Raw genomic sequence first — 13,836 nt, forward strand, 5'->3', positions numbered from 1 at the left:
GGGGGGAATATAGTGAGCTTGAATTTGAAACTCTCTGGAGCTTTACTATCTGTTCCAGTTTTTCTTTCTGCAACTTTTCGCATGAGTTCTTGCATCTCTGTCTTCCTGCCTTCTATAGCTTTTGCGGATTTATTCGCCTTCTTTGTGTTCTCCAGCATCATCTCTTGAGGGCTACTTACACCGGCAAACTCAAATGGCACAGCCTCAAGCTTATCACATGATATAAGAACAAGATACTTGAGTCTTTGGAATGAGCGATTTGAAGCTCTCCAGGTTTCGAAATCTGCTCTTTCAATCCACAATACCTTGAGTTGGCTTAAACCTTCTGAATCCCAGGCCGTCCCACTAAATGCATTTTGTTTCAGCTTTAGGACCTGAAGGCATTCCAACCGCCCTAGTCTATTCGCATCACTCCAAACAAACTTTGTATTTGACAAAGTTAACTTCTAGATCTGGTATAATAAGACTACCAGGCTGATCAGTCTTTTCACATACTTCTTTGAAAAGAACTCCATTTTCCATCTTGCAGAACGGGTGCAACATGTCATGAAGACGACATGTTTTTACTTGACCGTCTACCCTTTTCTGCATTACAATCACTAATTTCCTGTTGACAAGTTCGTTCAATTGGTAGGTGTACTTAGTTTCAACCAGAAAGATACTTTGGTACATCAATTGTTGAAATTTCCAGGTTGTTTTGTCTTGAACAAGCCTGTAAACCTGTTCGTCTTTCTCATGCTATTCATCCTTTATACAATTACTGCAACTTATTATGTGCTTCCAATATATATATATATGTATGTATTAAGGATCAAATCGTCCAAAGGGTCAGTCCATATTTGAAGAAGTAGCAGAATATATATCCAAGATAAAGTTTCTCTTTTAATTCACCTTGGTAGACTCTGTCTTACGCTTACAATTCACCTTGATAACTCACATCCTCATAGAAGGTGTAAGATGAAGGGATTATAGAAATTAAAAGGGAAACAACAACCAAACTACAAAAGCAAAAAAGAAATCAGAGAGAAAGACCATATGATATTGTTCTACAATCATTAGAAACATACAGAAAAAAGAGGGTATGTGTCTCAATTAATCAATCAAAACAGACTTAGTAATCAGTAGTAATGTTACAGTATAAGGAGATTGGGATTTCCGCTGGCTGCATAATAGACCCCAGCACGAGAGCATGACTACGACAATTCGCTAAGAAAGAACTCCATCCCCTCTGTCTGTGCTTTTGCTGCATTTGCCTAAGCAATTGTCAAATTCAACACATCCTTGTTAATTTGAGATAGAAATTAAGAGAAAGCAAACATCTAATATAAGGGGGGAAGGAAAAAGAAAAAACTAAAAACTATACCATGTTATCGTGACAAGCACATGCTTGACTCACAGCTGCCAAAAACATCCATTAAATTTCCTGTATTGAACATATTGTTCGCACATCAGATGCGCATTAAGACAACTAAAACATCACCTTGGAGTTTGTTTCTACTTACATCAGTTATGAGGTCAATGCGGTTGCATCCTTCATTCTCTTCAACTTCTTCCTTAATTCTCCAAGCTGAAGCCACCAGAGATTTATTGTGGCTGCACCACATCAACTCAATCTGTTTCAGCGTTGGAATATCTGCAAAGCTAAGGGGGATCTCCTCGAGATACCTGGACATTTTTATAACAAGTGTTTCAAGCCGGGGAAAAGATTCCTCTGAGGCAACCCACCTTGAGATACCTAAGTTCACAAGTTTCAACACCCTAAGTTTACGGAACATGATATCTCCAAGGCACCACTCTCCGGAATGAATAAAATATGGATCCCTTAATTCGAGATACTCCAGACTTAATAGTCCTGCAATGATGAAAATCGTGCTTTCTATCCGAGTCCCGCATAGTAACAATTTCTTTATATTTGAAGGCAAGTGTAACTTGGGTACAACAGGGAACAAGGGAAAGAAAAGGCGGAGTGATTGAAGCTGGGTAAGACTCTCCAACTTGGGACAAATCTTTTCTTCAACAGAATCATTTCTCAAAAACTAGATTTCAAGTTCTTGAAGATTTGGACACCTCTGTGTTAATACATTCAAGCAATCAGAATCAAGTGTAATTTCAACACCCCTTAATAACCTCAAATTTTCCAACTTAGACGATTCTTCAAAGATCTGCTTTCCCCAAAAAAAACAAGCTTTAGTAAACTCTACATGCCTTAATTTTTTCATTTTCCAAAAATTCGCTGATAACCGTGTACCCATTGAACACTTGAGAATTAAAGTTTCTAGATGGGGAAGATGTGATTTTCCATGAAAATGGAATTTATCTATGAAAAGTGCGACGTACTTGAGGTGAATTAGTGGTTTCAACGTAGCTAACGACAAACGACCCAATTTATGGGAACTCAAATCCAAGACCTTAAGAAGCCTCATCAAATTAATAACCTGACTGAAGGGATTCCAATATGAAGATTCTCCTCTATTGGTGGTTATCAGTGACCTCAAGTGTTGGTGGTAAGGCTTCCGCATTTTGGATGCAAACTTGGAAAGCTCATTACTGAAACTGAAGCTCACTCGACTTTCCTTCAAATCGGAAGGTTGAATGTTCCCCCTCACTGCCAACATAAACTTTTCTTCTCTACTCCTCTCCAAGCAAAAGTGAAGCACTACATCATGAACCTGGCAGTATTTGACTTTACCGTTATATCTTCTCCTTGAAACCATTACAATGTTACTGCTAATGAGATCCATCAAGTAACCTTCAGCTGTCTCTTCCATTAATCTCCCACATTCAATGTTCTGCACGAAGCCTTCCGCTATCCATAAACTTATCAATTTAGACACATTGATCCTTTCGTCCTCTAGAAACTGTTATTACACTTTATTTGTAAAATAAATTCTGGAAATATAAATGAATATAAACAGTAATGAATATAAACAGAAATGACATAAACCAATTCGAGCCCACTGAATTCACAGTGTTTCCTTAAGGAATTTAATCCCCTCCTAGTACCCAAGGTTATGGATTATTTCCTCCCAGGATAGAACGAATTACACACTGGTGTAATGGTACTTCAAACCCCAGTGTTTCAGCGAACACAAAGTTCGGTAGCAAATCACACTTACTTTTTGCTTTGTTTTGATGCTAAAAGTATGCAGAAGGAGAGGAAACTCAGAAAATTGTAGTTAAAATTCTGAGCAGAATAGTGTTGTATTTATAGCCAAAGTTGGGTCTCTTCAGAATGGCTGTTTATGCAAAACGCCCACAACATAAATGCCATTACATAAATGGCCATTTACTCAATAATAAAGAGGGAAAATAAAGAGTGAAAATTGAAGAGGGTAGTTACTTTTCTGTTACCAAAACAGAAAAACGGATTGGATTTAATATTAATATTTAATATTAATATTTTGTTATTAAAACAAATATTTAATAACATTTCTGTTAATATTTTACTATTAACAAATAAATTTGGTCCAAAAAGTTAATCAATCAATCGATCATTTGACCAAATCCAAATCCAAATCCGAATCCAAATCCGAATCCGAATCCGAATCCGAAGCCGAAGCCGAAGCCGAAGCCGAAGCCGTAGCCGTAGCCGAAGCCGAAGCCGAAGCCGAGCCGAGCGAGCGACGACGACGACGGCGCGAGGCTTGCCTTCTTCTCAACTCTTTAAGAGCTAGAAGAAGAGCAATTGCTTATATACCCCATAAAAAAACCCTCTTCCTCTTCCAATATGGGACAATGCCCATTTGCCAAGGGAGGGGGAACTTAAAATTTCACTCAAAAATTTCATTTCCCTCCATTTCCCATTCACCCTCTTTTAAGTATTTAATATATTAATTAAATACCTTAAAAACCCAACAATCCCCCACATGAATGGGGAATGGCTATATCACGGAAGTATGCATGAAAAACTGTGTGATTCGCAAGGATTAATTGCATCTGGATAAGTAGGTTTCCCTTTGAACTTTCCGTAGTGAACTTATGTCGGATATACTCGATCAATCGGTAGATTTGATATCTTTGAACCGTCGAACTTTAGTGTATACCTAGACAACCACAAGTCACACAACCAACCCTTAACCGTCTTTGGTTCTCATTGTTGTGTTCTTTTCAGCCATGAACACCGCCTGGTTTCATAAGTGCGTAGAGAACTGGCCTTGCTGTGTTCCCCTTGAAGCGGCTAACACTTCACACTTACATAGGTGATTCCTAAACGTGTCATCCCGTAGATACACTATTTGATATACCCTGTATCAAATTTATAAATCATTAAAAAGCCTTAATGCTTTATCCTTGGTACTGAACATTGTCTCATCACGAGAATGGACCAAAAGTTTAGTTGACAATGTTGAATCGTCATAAATGACTTTGTTTGATCTCCTTGAACCTAGATCTTGGGATCTCCAGTCTTCTAGGTAGAGTTACCGCCACTATGACTTGTTCTCGGCCACAGTCCCATTCCCTTTGATGACTTCTCAACTACCTCTTTAGTTAGGCCTTTTGTAAGTGGATCCGACACATTATCACTTGACTTTACATAGTCAATCGTGATAATTCCTCTAGAGAGTAATTGTCTAACGATTTTATGTCTTCGTCGTATATGGCGAGACTTATCGTTATACATAACGCTCCCAGCCCTTCCAATAGCCGCTTGACTATCACAATGTATGCATATTGGTGCCAACGGTTTGGGAGGTTTGACGGCCAAAATGGAATATCTTCCAAGAAATTCCGGAGCCATTCAGCTTCTTCACCGGCTTTATCCAAGGCTATGAACTCAGCCTCCATTGTAGAGCGGCAATACAAGTTTGTTTGGATGACTTCCAAGATACCGCTCCTCCACCAATAGTGAATACATATCCACTTGTGGACTTGGAATCAGTTGATCCGGTGATCCAATTTGCTTCACAGTATCCTCAATGACCGCAGGATATTTATTGTAATGCAAAGCAAAGTCCTGGGTATTTACTAAATACTCCAAAACTCGTTTCATGGCCATCCAATGAGATTGGCCTGGATTGCTCGTATATCGACTCAATTTACTTATAGCACAAGCTATATCTTGTCGTGTACATTCATGATGTACATAAGCAACCCAACACGACGAGCATATCCAATTGTGATATGCTCTGGCCTTTGTTCTTTGCTAATGCAAGATTCACATCAATTGGAGTCTTTGCAATTTTAAAGCCCAAGTGCTTGAATTTTTCAAGTACTGTCTTAATATAATGAGATTGTGACAATGCTAGACCTTGAGAAGTCTTATGGATCTTAATTCCAGAATTAAATCAGCAACTCCCAAGTCTTTCATATCAAACTTGCTAGTTAGCATACGCTTAGTAGCATTTATGTAGCAATGTCATTACTCATTATGAGCATATCATCCACATATAAGCAAACAATGACTATGTGATTTGGAACATTTTTAATGTAACACATTATCACATTCATTTATCTTAAATCCATTTGACAACATTGTTTGGTCAAATTTATGCATGCCATTGTTTGGTGCTTGTTTTAATCCGTAAAGGGACTTAACAAGTCTACAGACCTTCTTTTCTTTACCTGGAACCACAAAAACCCTTCAGGTTGTTCCATGTAAATTTCTTCCTCCAACTCTCCATTTAAGAAGCCGTCTTAACATCCATTTGATGAATTTCAAGACCATAAACTGCAGCTAACGCTACTAACGTTCGTATGGATGTAATTCTTGTAACTGGAGAGTATGTATCAAAGTAGTCAAGACCTTCTCGTTGTCTATACCCTTTGACCACAAGTCTTGCCTTTATACTTGTCAATAGTACCATCATCTTTTATTTTCCTCTTAAAGATCCATTTAGATCCCAACGGTTTGTTTCCAGGAGGAAGATCAACCAATTCCATGTATGGTTGTTTAGTATGGATTCTATTTCACTATTGACCGCCTCTTTCCATAACAATGATTCCGAAGAAGACATAGCTTCTTTAAATGTTTGAGGCTCATTTTCCAATAAGAAAGTCACAAAATCTGGTCCAAATGAAGTAGACGTTCTTTGACGTTTACTACGTCTTGGATCTTCTTGGTTAAGTGTACTTTCTTTTGTTTCTTCCCGAGGTCGTTTAGATCCTTCACCAATCGACTCACATTCCTTTTTATACGGATATATATTTTCAAAGAACTCAGCATTATCTGATTCTATAACCGTATTGTTATAAATGTCGGGATTTTCTGATTTATGAACCAGAAATCGATATGCTTTACTATTAGTTGCATATCCTATGAAAACACAATCAACGGTTTTCGGTCCTATTTTTACCCTTTTGGGTTTAGGAACTTGCACTTTTGCCAAACACCCCCACACTTTAAATAATTCAAGTTGGGCTTCCTTCCTTTCCATTTTTCATATGGAATGGATTGTGTTTTGCTATGGGGTACTCGATTTAGTATTCGGCTAGCCGTAAGAATGGCTTCCCCCACAAGTTCTGTGGCAAACCAGAACTTATCAATAATGCGTTCATCATTCTCCTTAATGAACGATTCTTTCTTTCTGCAATCCCATTGGATTGGGGCGTGTAAGGGCCGTTGTTTGATGAATAATTCCATATTCTAAACATATTGTTCAAAAGGAGATTCATATTCACCACCCCTATCACTTCTTATCATTTTGATTTTCTTTATTAAGTTGCGTTTCAACTTCATTTTTGTATTGCTTGAATGCGTCTATTGCTTCATCTTTACTATTTAAGTAAGTAAACATAGCAATATCGTGTACTATCGTCAATAAAAGTTATGAAATACTTTTTTCCACCGCGAGATGGTATTGACTTCATGTTCACAGATATCTGTGTGAATTAAGTCTAAAGGATTTGAATTCCTTTCAACCGACTTATAAGGATGTTTAACATACTTAGATTCCACACATACTTGAACTTTTGATTTGTCACATTCAAACTTGGGCAATACTTCCAAATTAATCATTTTCCGTAAGGTTTTATAATTGACATGACCCAAACGTACATGCCATAATTCATTTGACTCAAGTAAGTAAGACGAAGCTGAAATTTATTATTATTTTCAACAACCATTACATTCAGCTTGAAAAGGCCCTCAGTGAGGTAACCTTTTCCTACAAACATCTCATTTACTTATTACAACCTTATCGGAAACAAAAAATACATTTAAAACCCATTCTTAACAAGAAGTCGAGTAGAGACTAAATTCTTCCTAATCTCTGGGAACATGAAGGACGTTGTTCAAAGTTACCACTTTGCCGGAAGTCATTCTGAGAAATTTTTTCCCATATCCTTTCAATCTTCGCCTTTGAAGCATTTCCCATAGAAATCGTCTCATCGGGTCCAACGGGAGCATAAGAAGCAAAAGCTTCTCTTAACAGCACAAACATGGCGAGTGGCTCCAGAATCAATCCACCACTCTTTAGGATTGCCCACCAAGTTGCATTTGGAAAGCATGGCACATAAATCATCAACATCATCATGCTTTTCAACCATGTTTGCTTGACCCCTTTTCTTGTCTTTCTTCGGAGCACGACACTCCGTAGATTTGTGTCCAGTTTTCCCACAGTTGTAGCAGTTTCCACTGAACCGTTCTTGCTTGGGTTGTATTTCGGTCCAGAAGCCTTCTTTCTCTTTTTGTTCTCTTCAACAATATTTGCTCCCATTATTTGTTGAATTTCCACCGGCCTCTCTTTTCCGCAGCTTTGTTGTCCTCTTCGATACTCAACCGAACAATGAGATCTTCAAGGGACATCTCCTTGCGTTTTGTGTTTCAAGTAGTTTTTGAAGTCCTTCCACAAAGGAGGCAACTTCTCAATCATCGCTGCTAACTTGAAATGCTTCATTGATAACAAGACCTTCAATGAAATTTCTATTAGTAAAAATACTAAGATTACTACTTTCAACATCAATATTAAATTGAGTTATACCTTCAGCAAGGAGATCGTGAATAATCACTTGCAATTCCTGGACTTGGGTATAACAGACTTGCTATCTACCATTTTGTAGTCCAAAAACTTTGCTGCAACAAACTTTTTCAACCGGCATCTTCGGTTTTGTATTTCTTTTCAAGCGCAGTCCACAGTTCCCTTGACGTTTCACGCCACTGTAGACGTTATACAACCATCCTCCAGCCCGCTTAGAATATAATTCTTGCACAAAAAATCTGAATGCTTCCATGCCTCAATTACGAGAAAGCGTTCAGTTTCTGGAGTTTCATCGGACAGCACAGGAACATCTTCCTTGATGAACTTCTGGAGACTTAGAGTAGTCAGATAGAAGAACATCTTTTGCTGCCAGCGCTTGAAATCAATCCCGGAAAATTTTCGGGTTCTCCGCCGGTGCCAATGCTGCCAATCGGCTTGTTGACGCATTGGCAGTCACCATTGGAACCGCTTGGTTCTCATTCTCATTAGTCATTTCTGTAAAAGAATGACACAAACGTTAAAATCACATAGATTTTAATAGAGTACAAAACCACAAAGGTTTTACTCTTCCAGAAACAGTAAGTACAAATACAGAAAATAAATTATTAAATTCCTTAAGCTTGTTATTACACTGTATTTGTAAAATAAATTCTGGAAATATAAATGAATATAAACAGTAATGAATATAAACAGAAATGACATAAACCAATTCGAGCCCACTGAATTCACAGTGTTTCCTTAAGGAATTTAATCCCCTCCTAGTACCCAAGGTTATGGATTATTTCCTCCCAGGATAGAACGAATTACACACTTGGTGTAGTGGTACTTCAAACCCCAATGTTTCAGCGAACACAAAGTTCGGTAGCAAATCACACTTACTTTTTGCTTTGTTTTGATGCTAAAAGTATGCAGAAGAAGGAGAGGAAACTCAGAAAATTGTAGTTAAAATTCTGAGCAGAATAGTGTTGTATTTATAGCCAAAGTTGGGTCTCTTCAGAATGGCTGTTTATGCAAAACGCCCACAACATAAATGCCATTACATAAATGGCCATTTACTCAATAATAAAGAGGGAAAATTGAAGAGGGTAGTTACTTTTCTGTTACCAAAACAGAAAAACGGATTGGATTTAATGTTATTAAAACAAATATTTAATAACATTTCTGTTAATATTTTACTATTAACAAATAAATTTGGTCCAAAAAGTTAATCAATAAGCCGAAGCCGAAGCCGAAGCCGAAGCCGAGCCGAGCGACGACGACGACGGCGCGAGGCTTGCCTTCTTCTCAACTCTTTAAGAGCTAGAAGAAGAGCAATTGCTTATATACCCATAAAAAACCTCTTCCTCTTCCAATATGGGACAATGCCCATTTGCCAAGGGAGGGGGAACTTAAAATTTCACTCAAAAATTTCATTTCCCTCCATTTCCCATTCACCCTCTTTTAAGTATTTAATATATTAATTAAATACCTTAAAACTTAAAAACCCAACAGAAACATCCCCATGTAGAGAAGGCAAGGTCTTAAATAGTCGGGTAAGTTATCATAACTTAACTGCATAGTTGCCCGACTATAGTCTTCAGACTCATGGTCAAGATAGGAAAATAGAGCTTTTTTAACCTCATGCCACCAAGATATTTCCGTTTTCTTCTTTTTGATTATTCCAGCTACCAAGACAACCACTAGGGGCAACCCTTTGCACCGTCTTGCAACATCTAGACTCACATCGTGTAGTTCAGGTGGGCAAGCTTCGTTTTGAAACACTTTTTTCTGCAACAATTCCCTACTCTCTTCGGGCGTGAGGAATGGAAGGATATAAAGATCAGTATGGCACTTGACATATTCACCCACTTTCTCAAGACGAGTTGTTACTACAATTCTGCTTCTATTTACAACATCAGGGAAACAAGGTCTTAAGTCATCCCATGCCATAAAATCCCACATATCATCCAAGACAATGAGATATCTCTTTCCTATTAAGCTTTTCCTCAACTTGTCAGCTAGTTCCCCAACCTCATCTACCTTGTCCTTGGAACCGGTGACTTGGTTGAAAATCTCTTGTAATAGCTCTCTCCTGCTATATGTTTGGGAAATGACGCACCATGCTCGAACATCAAAGTGATAAATAATGATGTCATTATTGTACAACTTTCTCGAACAAGTTGTTTTACCTTGTCCCCCCATCCCAACAATTGGGATGACATCTAGCTCATTTGTCCCTTGTGTCAGATACCGAATTATTCTTTTCGTGTCATTCTCAAAACCAACTATCTCCTCATCATTCATAAGATTGCTATGTTGAGTTGGCATATGTTTAGATGGCTCTACCATGGAGCAAGGCTTAAGAGCAAGGTTCTCCGACCATATCCTGGTCACCTCCGCACTAATATGCTTGATCTGTTTTAAGATTGTGGGAAGTGAGCAAAAAAGATACCAAAGAGCATTACACTGAGCAAGAATAGAGTCAATGGCAACTTCAACTTCGTATGCCAAATTGATAGTACGCCTCTGAATATCATTAAGAATTGCATGTTCATGCTGCACCTTTGCAACATCTGTGAAAACATATGTTAGATATGAGAACTCTTTCTCTAAAATAACAATATGAGGCTTCATCATGAAATCTAAACCTAATTCAGATTTCATCATCTCATTCAATTTTCTTAATAGAGAATACAGAAAGCTCAATCCACCAACTGTGGGAAACTGAGACGGAGTGAATTTTAAGGATTTGTAGTACCTCTCCAGTTGTGCCTTTAGATTTTCAGTTTTCTCCAATATCTGTATTGAGCAAAGGTTTATCTTGCTAGTATCATCTTTGATCATAGAGCTATGAATTACACATAGAACATCGCCCACAAGAGCTCCAACCTCTTCCAAGACCTCATTCAACCTCTTACCATTAATAACATGATTTGGCACATCAGCAAGAAAGACCAGCAAGAACTCTATTGCCACATTAATATTTCGAACAGAGATAGTATCAGAAAAGTTCTTAAGCTTCTTGCACTTGAGACACACTAGCAGACTGTGGAGCTGCTGTGGAAAATCTTTAGGGAATTTCTGCTTTTTGAAAGTTGTTGATTGACAAAACTTTGAAGCCCTTATTTCACCAAGAAAAGTCTTCTTCATTTTCAGATCCACTAGCACAATCAGACATAATAGATATGGAGGTTTACTCACGAAATCATTTTCATCCTCATATGGATCGGCATTATCTTCAACCTCATCTAATTCTGCATATATATAATCTTTATAATCTTCATAGTCATATGAAGATGTATCATCTGTATCTTCATCTGCATCTATATCATCTTTATCCTCATCCGAATCTGCATCATCTTTAACGTCATTTGATTCTGCATAATCTTTAACCTTATCAAGCCAAAGAGCAAGGCAGAACTGTCCCACATTGTCAGCCATGAACTGAATTCGAGTCTCCAGACCTTCCAGCTTCTCATGGGCGATGTAACTATTTATCTCTGTGGCATATAAGTATCTCAAAAATCTTATTTTCTTTTGAATGATTTTCACTTGCTTTAAAAATCGCTCAAGCTGAAGGATTCGTTTATTCGTCCACTCAATATCCAATTCCAAGTACATTTGTAAATCATTTAGATTCTTGTCGAGGCAATCCATATATTCTGATAGATGGGAATGATTCAACTCAAAATTGTACCTTAAGTTGGTATTACCTTCAATGAATTCCAGCAACTGTGAAACTAGCCTTTCCACATTAAGGTTAGTTTCGCATTCATCAAAAACTGATTGAAGCATTTCATCAATCAGTTGGGCCTTCTTTGCGATTTTGACTAAGGAATCAGGCAAAAGAAGATGATGGTATTTGAGAAAAGTACTCAAAAATCTTAGCTCCATTTCAAGTGTCTTAATCTTGATGCTGTTCGGATCACCTCTGCTTTTCATCCTTCTTAGGTTATCTAACATACCCTCAATATCATTTTGAGTCATCTTCTGTAGAAACTTCCTGCAGGTTCACCAACTCTTGTAATATTAGTTTCACTAATAATAACATTTTTTAAATGTAATATTAGCTCCGTTTCAAGTGTCTTAATCCATCCAATGTCATTTTAATTTTTTTCTAGTTTAAATCCTTGAAGTTCAGTTTTCTATTTAATCATATGGAAGTTAGACAAAATGATGTTTACTTCAGGATAAAATCACTTAGTTAAAGTGATGGTAGAATGGTTTTAAAAAGGGCAGTAAGCTCCCACTATGCGCGGGTTTGGGGAAGGGCGGGACCACAAAGGTCTATTGTACGCAGCTTTACCCTGCATCTCTATAAGAGGCTGTTTCCACAAAATCATGACCTCTTGGACACATTACAGCTACTTTAGTTCGTCTTCATAAAATTTTTTTAGTCGGTCAATCATTACCAAATTAGTGAAAAATGAGATAATAGCAAGTGAAACCAACATAAATATTTTGAAAAGAAGGAACGGAATCAAAAGTATGATCCTATAAAGAGTATTAGAAGCTATAATGCTTGTGAAAGATTATACACATTCTGCACATTTTTTATTATGAAAAATTTCACAAACTTCCCTTAGGTTTTGACATATCGCGCATATCTCTTTTGCGATATCAAATATATTATACGAACTTCCCTTCTTTCATATTTTTTTTGAGAAGGTAAGTAACTATGTAAAAAGAAGTGCACAAAGCATTCCGCGTACACGCAGTGTCGAGCAAAGGGCCACACCCAAGGGAGAGGGATGTATGCAGCCTACCCTGATGCAAGCATTGGTGGCTGATTCAAGGCTCGAACTCGTGACCTATAAGTCACAAGGAAACAACTTGACCGTTGCTCCAAGACTCCGAGAAGGTAACTAACTAGTAACGAGATGATCTATAGCCACATAATATCTAAGTTTTATTTTAAACCATAAGTCTCAAAAGTCTTTTTCTTGAACTCTATGCTCAGTCAAACACTAATATCAGGGGCGGAGGTAGGGTATTCTTTACGGGTTCGGCCGAACCCAATAGCTTTTGCATAGACCCTGTATTTGTATTAGAAAATCTATTAAATTTGTATTACTATATAATTGCGAACCCAGTAACTAAAACATGCTATGGGCGGTGTCAAGTTCAGAATCCACATACTTCAAATCTTAGCTCCGCTTCTAAACACTGTCACATAAATTGGAATGGAGGGAGTAGTAGTTATTAAGACAAAAGCTAAATGGATTCATGTAGTTGTTCTAGCAATATAAGAACTTGACTTGTAGATTGCAAATGAAACCAATTTAGAGATTTGCAAAATAAGATAAGTTTACACAAGTTCAGTTCCAAGTCTTACGATCAATCAAGCGTGCTCTTGTCTTCTTTTGTAACTCCAATTTCTGATACAGTATATCCTAAGAGGAAGCACGAGGGATGATCATTAATATTTAAGCTTAAAAGATTCAAGAGTCAATAAAAGAAATCACAAAAATGATCATATCAACAAATTAAATAAATGATGAAAATTTTCAAACATATATATGGCCAAGGATTTTCAATATATATAATAACGTTTCAAGTGTTGTTAGAAAAAGTTTATTGAAATACCTGTAAAAAGTAAAAGTTGCTGTAGTAGCAGGAGGAGGAATGGATAATAGTTACACACACTCTCAAGATATATATTAGGTTGAGTGGATGAGTAAAGGAATTTGAAAATAAAGTTGTGGTCCAACCGATTATATATGAGGTCTGTAGCACTATCTTTTTGGATTTTTTCAGGGGAGAAATTTAAAAATAGTCAGATTTACAACTGGTCGTTCAAAAATAGTCCAGCTTTAAAAGTAATCGAAATTTAGCCACTTTTTATGTAAAGATAAATCTGAACGAAAACACTGTTCAAAACCCGGAAAACACGCCAGTATATTATGCTGGAGTTCCAGCATAAGTATACTTGAACTCCAGC

General features: G+C 37.3%; 1 pseudogene; it reads right to left on the reverse strand.

The window, feature by feature from the left end:
• LOC109232448 lies at positions 863–13,567 on the reverse strand (annotated as a pseudogene).

This window comes from Nicotiana attenuata, chromosome 9 (genome assembly GCF_001879085.1).
Source record: "Nicotiana attenuata strain UT chromosome 9, NIATTr2, whole genome shotgun sequence".
Taxonomy (NCBI): Eukaryota; Viridiplantae; Streptophyta; class Magnoliopsida; order Solanales; family Solanaceae; genus Nicotiana; species Nicotiana attenuata.